Raw genomic sequence first — 16204 nt, forward strand, 5'->3', positions numbered from 1 at the left:
TATCAGCTTCGGCTGATACGCCAGCTGCGCCCTTTTCTGGAAGTAAGGGATCTTGAGACTGTTGTGCACGCGCTGGTAACCTCACGTCTAGACTTCTGTAATGCGCTCTATATGGGGTTACCCTCGTGCTTGGTCCGGAAACTGCAACTAGTACAGAATATGGCAGCCAGAGTAATTTCTGGAACATCCAGGAGGGACCATATTACCCCGGTTCTAAAGTCCCTCCACTGGCTGCCCATTAGCTTCCAGACCCAGTACAAGGTGTTGGTTATCATCTTTAAAGCCCTAAATGGCTTGGGTCCAAGCTATCTCCGGGACCACCTTCTCCCCTACAATCCTCCCTGCGCACTCCTACTTCAGCCACACCTCCCAGAGGGCATTTTCCATCGTCGCCCCCAGACTGTGGAATGGCCTGCCGGATGAGATCCGTCTACTTACATCCTTAGACAGCTTTAAAAAGGCTGTTAAGACGGATCTCTTCCGACAGGCCTTCCCAGAATAGAGAACCCGGCCTTAGAAAAACGTCTGGGATAGATACTGCTGCTCCCACTGGTTGCTTGTTGGTATGATATTGTTGACCTTCTGGTCAGTTTTTAACTTGTATGTTTGTTTGTTTGTTGGGGTTTTTTGTTCTGTTTTTTAAATATTGCATTGAATTTAATACTTTTTTAAGGAGGGGAGGGATTTTATATGTTTTGTATTTTTAACTTTGTTAGCTGCCCCAATTGTTCTCAGAGGGGCGGGATGCAAATTATTATTATTATTATTATTATTATTATTATTATTATTATTATTTCCATCACCTCCAACAATCAGAAGAATGGGTGATGAATGTCCAGACGTCTCACCTGATGAGCTGGCTATCAACTAAACTCCCTATTTCCCCTGATTATTGTCAGACCAGATTACCTCACCCCAGGCAATCATACAACTTTGCCCAGTGGCTAGTTTTAGCCCTTAAAAACCCCCAGAAAACTCCCTCAGTGTGTTAGTTTAGATTTCATAGGGACTCTATGTCACTGTTATTTCTAGTCTAGCTCTGGCACTTCCGTTCAACCAATGTGCTCGGAACAGCTGTGTCTCACCCTACTTCACCCAGTTGGATTCCACCTCATCTCTAGTAAGTATCACCCATAGTTCTAGCTCAAACCTTTTCCTAGCTAACCCCTGATTTCCTGGGCCTTGAATGAATGAGTGGTGTGATAGTTAATTGTGTGTGTTTTCCCTTTTAAATAAAAATATACTTTAATTGGAGACGTTTGCCTCTGTGACATATCTTAGATCCACCGGTCTCTTGGTATACAGACAGGAAACAATTTCATAGGGTCTTTGTAGCTGTCCCCCCCTTAATTTGAGCTAAGAAAAATTCCCCTACATAGATTTTGGCTACACTCTATTCTTCTTTGGTCAGGCCTCACCTGAAATACTGTGTCCAGTTCTAGGCACCACAGTTCAAAAAGGAGGCTGACAAGCTGGAGTGTGTCAAGAGGAGGGAGACCAAAATGATGAAGGGTCTGGAAACCATGCCCTATGATAAGAGAGAGCTAGTTATGTTTAGCCTGGAGAAGAGATGGTTAAGAAGGGATATGATAACCATTTTTACATATTTGAAGTGGTGTCATGTTGAGGATGGAGCAAGCTTGTTTTCTGCTGCTCAAGAATTAGAGCAATGAATTCAAACTACAGGAAAAGAGATTCCACCTCAACATTAGAAAGAACTTTCTGACAGTAAGAGCTGTTTGACAGTGGACCATACTCCCTTGGAGAGTGGTGGAGTCTCCTTCTTTGGAGGTTTTTAAAAAGAGGCTGGATGGCCATCTGTCAGAGGTGTTTTGATTCTGTGTTCCTGCATGGCAGGGGGTAGGACTGGATGGCAAGTACATTTATAGCAAGTACATTTCTATATCACTAATCGATGCATTTCAGCACTCCCTAAGGGGTTTGCCCCCAACAATCTGGGTACTCGTTTTAGCAACCTTGGAAGGATGTAAGCCTAAGTTGAGCTTAAGCCCTTAGCTGGTAATGAACTTGCAAGCTTGCGGTTTTTGAGTAAGTGGCTGCAGTACAGGCATTTAACCACTGTGCCACCAGGATGGCCCTTGTGGTCTCTTCCAGCTCTATGATTCTATGAATCACTGATGTTCCAAAATCCCAGTCAGTAACAGTAGACAGTGAAACTGAGGGCCCGTACAGACTGGTTAAAATAAAGCTGCTTCGAGTCACATTGGAGGTATGCTGTTTAAATGATGCATGCATCCTAAGAGTCCGGAAGCTGCACCAAAGCCACACTCCAGTCCTTGCTCCAGTGGCATGCTTTGGCAATCTTTTCCTTTGCTATGCCCTTTACATCCTTTGTTATGCCCTTTACATCCTTTGTTACATCCCCTATATTTTACCTTCAACTTATATATGGAATATATCAAAATCTGTAATTTTGGCCAAAACCCTGCCTTCGACTTGATGTCAATTTATAGCTGAGTATATACAGTAATTATACTTAACACGTAACCTTCCAAGTTCTAAGACAAGTGCTATACACAATTTCAGTGAAATACAGCATTACCCACAATATTCGTAAACGGCTTGTCAAAGTAGTTGAGTGGGTAGATCTGATTCATCCCCATGCAGGCTAAATGAGGAGGAACTGTCATAGAACTCAATAGAACCTGTTTTCCAGTCCTCGTTCTCAGCTGCAATATCAGGATATGAGATGCTGTGCAAAGGAAGAAGGGAACACAGGGTGTATGAGCCCTCTGTCAGTTCTGTCCTACATGTCCATGAATGCACCATGTTCCAAGATTTTATGAGTCACTTTTTCCTAGGTAAGCCTAAGCAGCTCAGATGCTAAATAAAATATAGTGCAGAAAAATTGACCCAAGGTTCTTTCACACTATACTGTTAAAGCACCAGGGGCTGAAGCAGATGGCCAGAAAGAGCAGCTAGAGGTTGCTCTGGACCCGATTTGGCAGGGACTGTGGCAACTGCACAGGCCATTCCTGAAGCAGGCTGTCATTGCAGTCCTAAATATGCTACCAGAATTAAATTAGCTCCTGAAAAGTCTGGCTCCTGCTGCCTCAGGGTAGTTTTAGAGTGGCTTCCAGCCACATTGGGGGCTGGCATCATTTGAACGTCTTTCCTGAATAAAAGTGCCTGGCCACAGAATGACTGCTCCCCACATCATGTATCAGCCCACCGCTGTGTCCTCACTGTATTTTATTGTGTTTTTAATAGATGTTTTTATTGTAATTTGTTTAATCCTGTTTTAAGGGGGAGGATTTGGGACATACATTTGTAAATGTGGATTTTAACATGTTGTAGCCGCTTTGATTGTCCTGTCACAGAAAAGTGGGATATAAATAAAAGTTTTATTTATTATTTATAACGTCATGCCTCCGAAGCAGCCAGAAACCGCTTCTTTTGGCCTATCTGTTTCAGGCCTATGATTCCACTTCAACTGTCATGGTAGCATCCTGTGGCATTCTAGTGTTTGTAATTTGGTAGCACATTGAGCTCCCTGGCTTAAAATCTAAATGCCCTCCTCCCACAACTGCGTATCTCAGAATTAAATAGGATGTAGCCATGGCAGTCAAAAATGGAGGCATAGTACTATAATTCTATTGTCTGAAAGAGTGACAGAATGAATTGAGTATTGCAAGAGGTCTGGTGTATTAATAGAGGCGGTTCCATTAATAAGATTTTGGAAGTTTTATGACTTTGAAGAAGAGGGCTCGATTCTCAGCTCGGCCATGAAACCCACAGGGTGACCTTCGGCAAGACATACACTCTCAGGCTCAGGGGAAGGCAATAGCATACCTCCTCTGAACAAATCTTGCCAGGAAAACCTCATGATAGGTTTGTCTTAGGGTCACCATGTCAGAAATGACTTGAAATCACAACATAACTTTAGCGTTACTGTGGGCATCTTATCCTCCCCTACCCCGGGGGGGGGGCACTATTAATTCAATAATGTTAAAATAATGGCACATTGTGACATTCCAGCACTAACCAAACTTCATCAGTGCTCCCACTTCAGACAATCCTGGATTAACATTTTGGAAAGTAGGGACAGGAAACCTTCCAAAATAAGGACTATTGTTATTGCACAGCCTCCTGCTAGGATTGTAGTGTTGCTGTTGAAAATATGGAAGCCTTTTTGCTGCTGTAGCATGAGATAGGAAAAACTACCTTGGTGTGTAATTTTCACCCATTCAGATACATAAGCCAAGGAAAAAGAAAGAGATTCCCTGGGTCATGGCTGGAGCCCTCCAAGTCTTGTTATATCACAGTTCCCATCAGCCCCAGCTAGCATAGCCAATGGAGGAAATTATTCGAATTGGTGTACAAAAGTATCTTGAGGGCCACACCTTCCACACCCCAACTCAGAGAATCTACCTACACTACAAATATATGTAGTCAGTGCTTCTTTTAGGTTCTCCTGAGATGACTAAGCTCTTGCCTTTCACCACTCTACTCAGAGAAGTGCATTGTTTCTATTTTGATAAGAGTTAAGGTATACTATTTACACTGACCCATGGATACGTTGACCCAAGATTTTTGGGTTGTTGTTGGGTTGGACTAATTATTAATTAATTAAATTACTTTGAGAAAAAACAGAATATTATAAAATGCTGGTAAGCAGTGAAAAACCTACCCAAATTTTAAAGCCACATGATGTTGTTACTATAACAGTAAGTAAAGCAATTATAGTCAGTGGCGACTGGTAGCTTCCATATTAGAGGGAATCTATTTTGTGTTTTAATCCATACTTTAAAGGAGCTATCTGAGGTGCTGAATTTTATTCCCTGCCCCAAACTGGTTGAATAGCTCCTTTAAAATTCCACTGATCAGTCTCCATCACTTATGATTTTGTAGCAAAATGGTGACATCATTTACATTATAGTTTTAATGAAATTTAGTTATGCTTTAATTGATGGAGGGGAGAATAATCAATTACAAATTACTCATGATTTGTAAGGAGTTATAGTGGGTCCTCCACATTCGCTGCAGTTAGGTGCACAAGACTTGCATGAAAGTTTTAAAAACACACACACACAAATAAAAAAATAGTCCACTCTTTTTGTTTTTAACCTGAGAGAATACCTATCTAGGAATCTCTAGGTCCTCCAACAGAAGTTGACCATAGAATTGCACTGGAGAACCTACAAATGCCTAGAGAAGTGTTTTCTCTAGGAATCTCAATCCTCCAGTGAGACTTCATGGTTAACCTTTGGCAGAGTTACACCTAGAGATTCCTAGAGAGAACATATTAATCCAATCCATGAATAATCAAATCCACAAAAGTCAAAACTGAAAATATGGAGGGTCATCTGTACTTAATTCAGGCCTATTTCCTTCTTTTGTATCATGTTCTTATCTAGCCACACAGAGAGAAACATCTGTGGAAGGTGACAGCTTGATTATTTGGTGAGAGTACCACCACTCCCAACAAAGGGCAACCATCCATCTGTGGGCGTTTGTGTGTTTGTGTCCATAAGTGTGTGTGTGTTTGCTAGTATGGGTTATGCAGATACGCTGCTGCACAACCAGATGTAGCATAAGATCTTTGATCACAGCACAGCACATAGGAAACATAAACTGTGATTGGAGAAATCATACTCAGGGTGAATGTGAAGCTTTCTTTTGTTGTGAAGACTGCCTAGAACAAGAAGACACCTAGTGGCCTTTGCCAGTAACTGCAAATACACCCCAAGATAAATTAGCATAGAAAAAATAGAATTCAAACAATATGTGTCAGAAAGCTATGGGGATCATACACCTTTAATGGAGATTAGGGAGCATATGGCATAGCTCCTTTGTATGACAAGAGGAGGAGGGTGATTCATATACACAAAGTGCTTTCTGAATACCAACTACAAAATGGTGAAAGGTAATAGATTTTTGGATTAATCCTTTAGCTGAACAAGACATAGGGAAGTCACAGAGTTTATTGGCATATTCTGTGAGGTACAGTCAGTAAATTCTGTGGATGCAGGTTTCTGTCACACACACCAGCCTATACCATTGTGCTATATGAGATGGCATATGGTTTAATTCTCCACTTGGGCATTGAACCCACTGGGTGACCTTGGATAAGTCACATGCTCTCAGACTCAGGGGAAGGCAATGACAAACCTCCTCTGAACAAATCTAGTCAAGAAAACCCCCTGATAGCTTTGTAAGTCAGAAACAACTTGAAGGCACATAGCAACAACAACAACAAATGGTACTCAAGGATGACCATGTTTACTAGCACAAGAAACAACAAAATGTTACAAGCATGTATTTCCCATTCTGGCACTAAAAATAGAAGAACAGTACATAAAATAATTTACATTTACTGCCTTTTTATGGAGCAAATATGTCAGCTGCTTGCCATGGCAGTATCACTTTGCCTAATGGTACAGTTGGACAATATTAAATATTGGTCACAAAGAGAAATTGCCTGTAAAAGAATGATAAGTTTTAGAAAGAAATGTGCAAACCAGTCCTGATTCTGTCCCCCTCCCCAGAAACTTGCCAGCCAAGTTCTTGCCAGCCAAGTACATAGTGGGTTGGGAACACAAAAAACGTGACACATCCCAAGAGGTTCTTAATAGCAATAATACATTTGATTTGCCTCAATCTTCTGCCATTAAGCTCTGAAAGCCTTAGTAAGATTGGCACATCCTTTGTAGTGTTCAGAAAATCATATTAGTCTATCATGTGGGTAGAAAGACAAAGGAGATGTGGAAATTTAATGATGTAGAGAGAACAGAAGTGATCTATGATACTTCCACATTGATCTATGATACTTTCCACACAGTTTGTTTCCACTATCTTCAATGAGCCCCACCTCCCCAGCTGAGGAGGAATTTTGTTCAGGACCAAAATGCTATGATACACATTTGGATAAGGCTGACATTATTATGCTCCAACAGTTGAAATAATGTTTGGTTTGCTTTAGCTACTTTTAAAAATTAGCTGCTGTCAGTCCTAATGTTTCTAAATGAACAAGACATTATCTCCTGTCTTAGAAAATGAGGATCACATGAAGGGTTAAGGCCTTAATGGAACAATAATTTTGAGGGGAATTCTTGCATACATAGTTGGCAATTACTTTCTGAACTGACTGAAATCTTACTGCTGGCTTTCAAATTTGCTTGAATATTCTAATTTTTAAAAATCTTATAGATACTTTTGTTATCACCAGTGGATACAATTATCATTTTTTTTAAATGGAGGAGGAGGGATCAAGGTCTCCAAGTCTTGCCCCCCCCCCCTTGAGCAACTCTCATGCCTCTCTGGAGGTCCTGTTTGAAAAACACTGTGATAGATAGAAAGAACTTCTCATTTCCATACCATCAGCCCATCTATACAATAAGGTCATCATCTGCTTGTCTTTCCTACCTGAGATGAGTCAGCATCTTTGTAGAGGGCCTCATGGGTTTTGGCACCCTATTTGTGGAACTTTCTTCCCTATGACATTGAGTCAAACTGCTGCAGCCAGGCTACTAACTGGGATTGGTTACAGGGAACACATACATCCCTTGCTGAAACAGCTGCATTGGCCATCAGTCTGTTTCAGGGCAGAATTTAAACTACTGTACTGGTTATCACCATAAAAGCTCTATATAGCTTGGGTCCAGACTATCTGAGAGTCTCTATCTCCTTATATGAAGCTGCCTGAGGTTTAAGATCCTCAGGGATGGTTTTTTCTCAGTCCCACCACCACTAGAGGCCAATCTTGTGGGGACACAGGAGAGAGCCTTCTCACTGGCTGCTCCAAGCTTGTGAAATTCCCTCCCACGGGAAATTCAACCCTACCTCTTCTTTGTTTCAGCCAGCAAGTAAGGACTTTATTTATTTAGGCAAGTCATTGGCTCTTAGTTCATGTGGCAGAAGGGTGTGTGTGTGTGTGTGTGTGTGTGTATTATGTTTTATGTGTGTTCTAAATTGTTTTAATTTTGTGTTCATAGTAAAAATTGTTTAGTATTTTAAAACTTTTGTACCAATAGTCTTTTTTAGCTATACATTGTTTTAAGCTCCCTTAAGTCTTGTGCAGGGAGGAAGGTGGGAGATGATGATAGATAGATAGATAGATAGATAGATAGGCAGGCAGGCACGCACAATTGGCACTAATCCTGTTATCTTTTACTGTCCAACATTCACAGATTAAAACCAGGACGTGCATGGTAAAGCAAACACAGAAAAGTGGTGTCATGGTATATGTGTGGTGGTGGTGATGGTGCAAGCTGCACCAGATGACACCCTAGAAAAGGGGTGATACCCAATTGAGCCTTCCCCCCACACACTGTCCCCACGCGCTCTCCCTTCCTACATGTTCCTTCCGTGTGTGCTGTTACTGTGTGCTTCCCTCATCAGGAAAAGGATGGGGCAGCACAGGGGGAGGGAGCATGCACCACTCCCAGAGGCCCCACCCCCCTGGAATCCCCACCCCCCAGAAGCTTCATCCCCTGCGCTGGGTGACATCAGGTGCGGGGACACTACTGTATCAGAATGGTCAAGATGGCAAAAGTAATTAAGCAAGAAGGAAAAAAAGCGAGGGCCTCATTCCCACTATCTTTTAAACTGGATCGTGATTTGGTAAGAACCAGTTTAAAAGAGAATGATTCCCACTTAATTCGAATTGCTGAAGCAATTCTAAAGGGGGGGGGATGCTTTTGACCCATTTAACCTGCGTCAAAAAGACGCTAGGTTTTTTTGGTTCTTTTGAGCTGAATTGATTTCTCCTTTTGCCTCCTTCCGACTCGGCCTTCTCCGTCCCTGGCCTCTCCCAGTGTAAATATAATGGGAACCACGCTCTGCCGCTGAACCGATTCATCAATTTGTATCGGTTACTGAAATCAGTAGGAGAGGCTTTTGCCTGAGACTACTGGGAAGGGCAAGATTCTCCTCACCTCCCTGATACGTTAAGTGAGTAAAAAATAATTTTGTATTTTGTACTCAATTTGCAGGAATTAAAGTAAGCTGAGGAAAAAAAAGCAGAAAGTGGGAGCAGGAAAGAAAAACTGGGTCATTTTTAAAGCATCTAAAATTACCATAACAGAACTTTAATTGGGACTATCCCTGTCAAATTGGGACAGTTGGATGGTATGTCTTTTGAGTGCTTGCTACATACCTTATTATTATTCTTTGTCTTTAAAACAGTTTTATTGTGGCTTTATTCTTTTAACAATTTTTACTGACTGAACTGTATTTTTTATGGTGCTGTAATTTTATTGCAGAAACTCTGCTGAAGATCAGTATAGAAATTTTGTAAATAATTAAATAGATAGTGGAATTATTGTAGCTAAGCAGTGTGAACCCAGTACATGAACTTCTGCTGAAACAAATTCACCCAGAGTACATTTCACATCTCTCCTTTGTTCAGATTATCATGTATATAGGTTGTCTTTAAGCATTTTCTTCTTGTACCAGCAAAAGAAGTGTAATCAGAAACTGTATTCATTTTTTAAACATTTCTGTCATACAAAATACTGTTCACATCGTAAAAAAAATAGCATCTCCCTTTCTGCCATCCACTCCTTCATTCTCAAAGCACTCAGTTTAAAGAGAAGCCAAGACTGAAAACTGGATCACATACTACCCTGGTGTGTTGACTGAACACATGATGGTGGGTGTTTTGGCGGCTGTTATACTCCATGTTGCATGTGAAATGGAATATGTACATAACATGTATGCAGTCTGTGTGCATCATTCACCCTGTTTCAGAATTATGGTATTTTTTTTCTCATTGGTGACTCAGAATAACTACTCCACTAGACTGAGTAATGCCGATGCTTGGCATTACATTCAGTAAGTAGTTCCAGACTCACAGTTCCAAGCACTGCCAGTCAGAATCAAAACATATCTGTGCAGCTGTTCCTTCATTTCCTCCTTAGCAGATTTTCTTTTTGTTTTTTGTTTGGAAAGAAAGGGATGGATGAATTGGTTAGAAAACATTGGAAGATTGGAAAAAGAAGATCTCACTGTTTGGATCCAGTGTAAAATTCTAGGAAGAAGGCAGGGTGATAGCTCAGTAGAAAAGACATACAGAAGCACACGGTTATCTTGACATTTCATTCCATTGTTTAGTGGGAGTGGCTTCTTTATAACTCTTACATCACTATTTCTGAATGGAAAGATAATAAGGGATAGGCAGATGAATTTGTCCTGTCAAAGTTTCTTGATAATTCAGAGTACAGATTTTGGCATGTGTATGTACATTCAAGTCACTTGCTGACTTATGCTGATCCCATGAATTTCATAGGGTTTTCTTAGGCAACAAATTTTCAAAGGTGGCTTTGCCAGCAACTTCCTCTGAAATATAGCCCAATACATTTTGTTGGCAGTCTCCCATCCAAGTACTAACTAGGGCTGACCCTGTTTATCCTCCAAGCTCAGGGATTGGTTGTCTTTAGGATACTTAGGCTAGATTTCAGTACTTCTGGCAAAGTCTTCTTAGCTGTTTTGTGATGAATAATACGGGCAAGTACCTATCTCAGTTACAGTCTACATGTTCTGTATGTCAGGGCCCATCCATCTCCAAAAAATTATTCTGATATTTGTTTGACAGTCCCACTAGCATAGAGTAGAAGAGCCTGACTAGAACATCACAGCACATGGAATAATAGAATTCAAGCTAAGTTAATTGATGATACTGTAGTAGTTTTGATCTTAACAATGTATGAATCTCTCACTAGTTGCTGTGGATGTCTAAAGACATGAATGACAATGGAACTGAATCTTAGGGAGGAAGGGAGAAAAAAAGAGAGGGAGAGAGAGAATGGCTCTTGACAGGTTCTCTGTGGCTAGAATGAGGCCATTATTAAGTTCTGCCAGAATGAATGAGCCTGAGTGAGATGTAAAAAAATCACAGAATAGTAGTCAGATCACATGGCCCTCTCCATTGTAGCTCCTGGCTAGCTGTGACATGAATGAATTATGTAGGATCCATAGGTTGAAGATCCCCATTAGCCAAGTGTAGACAAGCAGAAAAGAAGAGACATGTGCATGTCCCTTCCAGGGAAGAGACCTGTCAAGATGCATCTATTGGCTACTGCTGCCAAGCCATTTCCCCACTTTGTGTGTTGCATGATCAAAATATAGCCTTTAAAATCCAAGTGAAGGTACAAATCATGAAACTGGTGATGTCAGAGTGCCCAACCCGTAGTCCCAAATATGTTTGTGGCCCTTGGCTGTTCCATATTTGGCCCATGAAACCCATGGGAACCCATCTACTTTCCCCATTGCCCATTTAATCAGCTGGCTAGCTGGGAAAACCTACACCCTTCCCTGGTTTCTAATATGATTAGTTACACACTGTTAGTCACAAATATTGGTCTACAAGTCTCAGCAGCCCCTGGTCAGTACAACCAGTAGTGAAGAGTACTGGGAGTAGCATTCCAATAACATCTAGAAGCTCATGTGATTCCCACTCTTTCTCTACTGAGTCCTTTTAGGATTCTCTGTACTCACCATGGTTGGTGTTATAATCTGAATACCGCTCACCCTCCATACTGTCAGATGATGTGCACCAAGACATAAAGTAAGGCACATGCCAATTATTAAAGCCCCAGCTATTGCATTCAGTAGGCAGTGATCACATGAGAAATCTGAAAAAGGCATGCAGACATTAGTAAAAAGTGTCCACCCATTTCCCTCCCCTGTCCAACAATTTCTGCTGCTTTTGAAAAGACTAATGTTTTGATCCTCACAGTTCAAGTGAAAGTACTGACCTTGTCACATTAGCTTGGCGCGTCGTCTTCCATATATGAAGAATGTTTGATTCAAAATTCATAGTGGTTAAATAAATTGTCATCATTTTTGCCTTCTCTTATAGAGTGCTTCCCTGCTAGCTTAAAAGCATTCAGAGAACAGTTTCCTAGGGTTTGACTATATCAGAGTGAGGAACTATTTTTGACTTCAAGTGGCCTGTGTTAAGACAGTGGGACTGTATGCCTTCCAATATTTTTTACCCACACACATGGACACATAGTTACATCCCAATCATATATAAGCACACCCTATTATTTTCCTTCTCTTCTTGCACACCACACACATAACATTTTCCAGACTCATCATTCATATTCAGTATACCAATCACAAAGTTAATTAACAACATGCTGCCACTGGCCAACATATGAATTAATAAATTGGTGTGTTTGCATGTGTGCCTTTGCACCTGTCCATTTGTGAAGAAACAGAAAGAGCATTTAAATACTAAAATTCGAAGCATGGTTGCTTCTGCCTATATGTGGCTTACTTTTGTCATTGCATGTTATAAATGGCTTCAGCATATTATATTCATTCATTTTAAAAATAATTTTTGAAGCTGTTCATTGTGGATCCGTATGGACACACAGAGTCAGGGATCAGGGTATTACCAGCAGTTCAAATATAGTCTGTGAATATATTGGATCATTTCAGTTCATGTAAGATTGGTATTGGCTGCCTCACTCCTACTAATATATTGGTGGCTGTATTTTGTACCAGTTGTAGCTTCTCAAGTCTTTAAAGGGATCCCAGTGGAGAGAGAAAACTGGAATAGACCAAATATACCTTACTAAATTAGAGCCAGAGTGGATGAACCAGTGAAAATAGTAGGAAATGCTCCTAACTACCAATGCTTTTTTCACATTCAAGGCTAACCAGGATCCATATTTGATTCTTCAGGATGATGATGATGATTATTATTTTATTATTTTATTCATTTATATGCTACTATTTCCTAATAATGGGACAAGACAGTTTATAAATTATTAAAACCAGTACAGATTAAAAATATACAATAGAGTTAAAACCATTTAAAATTCATCAAAAGAAGATATAAAAAACCCCCAACAAAACAGCACAACACACTGTTAAAAGCCAAGCACAGTCGATTCCTAAACATATGACAAGATAGGAAAGTTTTTAACTTGCTGGCAGAAGTAGAGCAAGGAGGGAGCCAAACAAGCCTCCCTAGAGAGGAAGTTACAAACTCTAGAGGCAGCCACCAAGAAAAGCCCTTTCCGATGTTCCCAGGAAATGAGTATGGGAAAGTAGCAGGGCACAGAGGACCTCTCATAAAGATCTTAGACCTTGAAGCTCATACAGGGAGAGAAAGTCCCTCAAATAACCTGGACCTGACCCCACTCCCTTAACATCAGAATGTATATTTCTACCCAGGTCAGCATAATCCCAGCGAAAATAATCCATTTTGTCAAGGGGAAAGGCTGCTATGTTCAGACCATGACTTTTTGATTCTGTTGCTCAGCCACATCTGTCCCCATACTTCCAGAAAATCATCTCATGAACTGATGCTATAAAAATTAGTAGAGGACACTTCTAACTGGATAATATGGCCAAGAATCACCTGAGCCAACATACGGCAGTTGAAGCTGTGCTAGATCTAAACCCCTCCTAAGCCAGGTGTGTTTGCAATTAAATTACAGCATCCCTCAGTTTGGCCTAACTGCTAGTATTGTGGCTGTGTGGTTAGAACTTGCTCCTCACTTCCTTCACCCACTTTCTATCATTTTTTGGGTTCATCTGTTAACTGATTTTATCCAGCAAAGCAGTTCTGCAGGCAGAATGGTCTGTTGGCAGATCTCTGAGATCAGCCAGTAGACGGGGTTTCTGCTGACAGAAAAGCTTTTCTTAAGGCAGAAAGGAATTTCTGACAGAAGTAGTCTGTGCCTTTTCTAATACCGTATACCTTACACATTTTTGAGTAGTCATGATGGCACTGTCTTAGTAGTTTTTGGTCTTGTTGTCTCAATTCTCTTTTCTCACTCCTTCACTTTCCTGTTTTCCCTTTGTCTTTGTTTGTCTCCATAGGTTAGTCTTCAAAGGATCATTTACAGTAATAGTATTTAAATAATTGATAACAAAATAAGTGTAATGGATTGTGGATATTCGATAAGTACTCGCACAAAAAGTAGATTTCATTTGAAAATGATGCCGGGGGCCTATTATCTTTGATGACACATGTGTTTTCATGAAGTCAAGTTATTCCAAATACAATTGCCCTTTAGCATCTATGGCTGTAATCTGATTTATCATCCCCACTTCTGGACTTGGGAGTGGAACTTTTGGCTACATCAACAGTTCTGTCCTCAGTTCCTTTTTTACAAAATAGAAGTGGTAATAACAGAATCAGTAGGTATGAGAGCTGTTATGAAAATAAAATAAAATTAAAAATAAAATCTGTGATGCTTCTGAACATGACAAGTATTGCCTAAATCAGTGCTTTTTTTTTTAGCGATCTGATATGAGGGACCAGCAATTTCACCCCCTATTGTGCCAAAGGCCAGTACCACATTTAGGCCTATTGGCTACAAGCCTACAATTGTTTCTTTCTGCCCTGAAAACGTATCAGCAGCTGATGAATTGTGGATTGGAACATGTCACTGGATCTCCACTCTGAACAGTGTTGGTTGAATTATTAAATAAAATAATATTTACAGTTTTCAATTTAAAGTTATCATGATGCTAAATATGTTGGTCCTATCCTGATTTTTCTTATTATATCTCAGAGGATAATGGGCATGGTTTAGAAATGCAAATGTGTAATGTCAGAAACTATAGCTGGGGAAATAAATATTTAATTAAAAAACTGAAAATGAACATATTACACAAACTGGAAGCAACAGTTCAGCAATTAAAACAACAACAACAGGTGGAGCATCGCATGGTATCATTTGTAAGGACTGACTGACAATGACCTTTAAGATCCTAAAATGCATGGTCTGCCCATGACATTAGGCTGCCTGTGAGGGAGCATCAAATGGCCCTTCCCTGTCTACGTCAAAGTGCATAGCAGCACCCATGGGAGAACATCCCAGAAACACATGTTCCCATACCTGACCGTAACAATTATTTAACTGACAATTTGCCACTCTCTTGTCAAACAAACCTTACTACTTGACCCTACAAAATGGTAGGGTCAGTTAGGCTGAATGATTTAGCACTTGATATTTGAAGGGCTACTTTCTCCCATATGAATGTGTCTATCTTCATAGGGTCTATTTTATGTCACAAGTCCTGACACCCCAGCTAGGGTGGCAGAGAGGCTTTCCAATGCTTATGCTTAAATTCTGGAATTCCCTCTTGGGGAATGTGTTTTACTTCATGGAAGGTAACCCTCCCCTAGTGGATGTAACCTTGGATCCTGTCTGTCCAATGTTAATGGATACTTTTCAACTTGTTCAACCTCAGGATGTGGACAGGATCCTTGAAGAGGTAGAAGCCACCACATGTGTCTTGGACCCTTGTCCTTGGCTTATTAAACAGGCCAGAGCGGGACTGGCTGAGTGGGTGAAGGAAGTAGTCAGTGCCTCCCTACAACAAGGCAGAATCCCATTTTGCCTAAAGGAGGCAGTTGTGAGGCCTCTGTTAAAAAATCCATTCCTGGATCCCACAATAATGAATAATTATTGGCCAGTATCTAATCTGCCATTTTTGGGTGAGGTTTTGGAACATGTGGTGGCATCCCAACTCCAGGGGTTTCTGGATGAAATGGGCACATTTAAAACTTGTGTGCCATTTGCACCCGTTCCATGAGACACTGTATCTGGCCTCAGTAACATATGCCTTGGTTACATCCCGTTTGGACTACTGTAATGCGCTTCACATGGGGCTGCCTTGAAAGTGTTCAGAAACTTCAGCTGGTCCAAACAGCTGTAGCCAGGCTGCTAACCGGGGCAGGTTATAGAGAGCACACAACATTCCTGTTGAAACAGCTCCACTGGCTGCAAGTTTGTTTTTGGGCACAGTTCAAAGTGCTGGTGATGACCTATAAAGCCCTGTATGGCTCAGGTCCAGGCTATTTTGCAGACTTTATCTCCCTATATGAGCTGTCCAAGGCTCTGAGATCTGCAGGGGAAGCTCTTTTCTCCATCCAACCACCATCACAAACATGGTTGGTGGTGATGAGAGAGGGCCTTTTGTGTGGCTGCCCCTGGACTCTGGAACTCCCCGCCTAGGGAGACCGGAATGGTCTCTTCTTTGATGGCCTTCTACCGACAGGCAAAAATCTTCCTCTTCAAACAGGCATTCAAGACAGAATGCTTTTAAAGAATGGCCAGGGGTACTATATTGTTTTAATGTATTTTAAGTATTTTTATCTTTTTAAAGTATTTGATATTTTGGCATTAAATTTGTTTTAATTATTGTAGTAATTTAATCCTATTTTAATGTATTGTTTCTGTAAGTTTTTAAACTGTATGGTGTTTTTTAATGT

Source organism: Sceloporus undulatus, chromosome 1, assembly GCF_019175285.1.
Source record: "Sceloporus undulatus isolate JIND9_A2432 ecotype Alabama chromosome 1, SceUnd_v1.1, whole genome shotgun sequence".
Lineage (NCBI taxonomy): Eukaryota > Metazoa > Chordata > Lepidosauria > Squamata > Phrynosomatidae > Sceloporus > Sceloporus undulatus.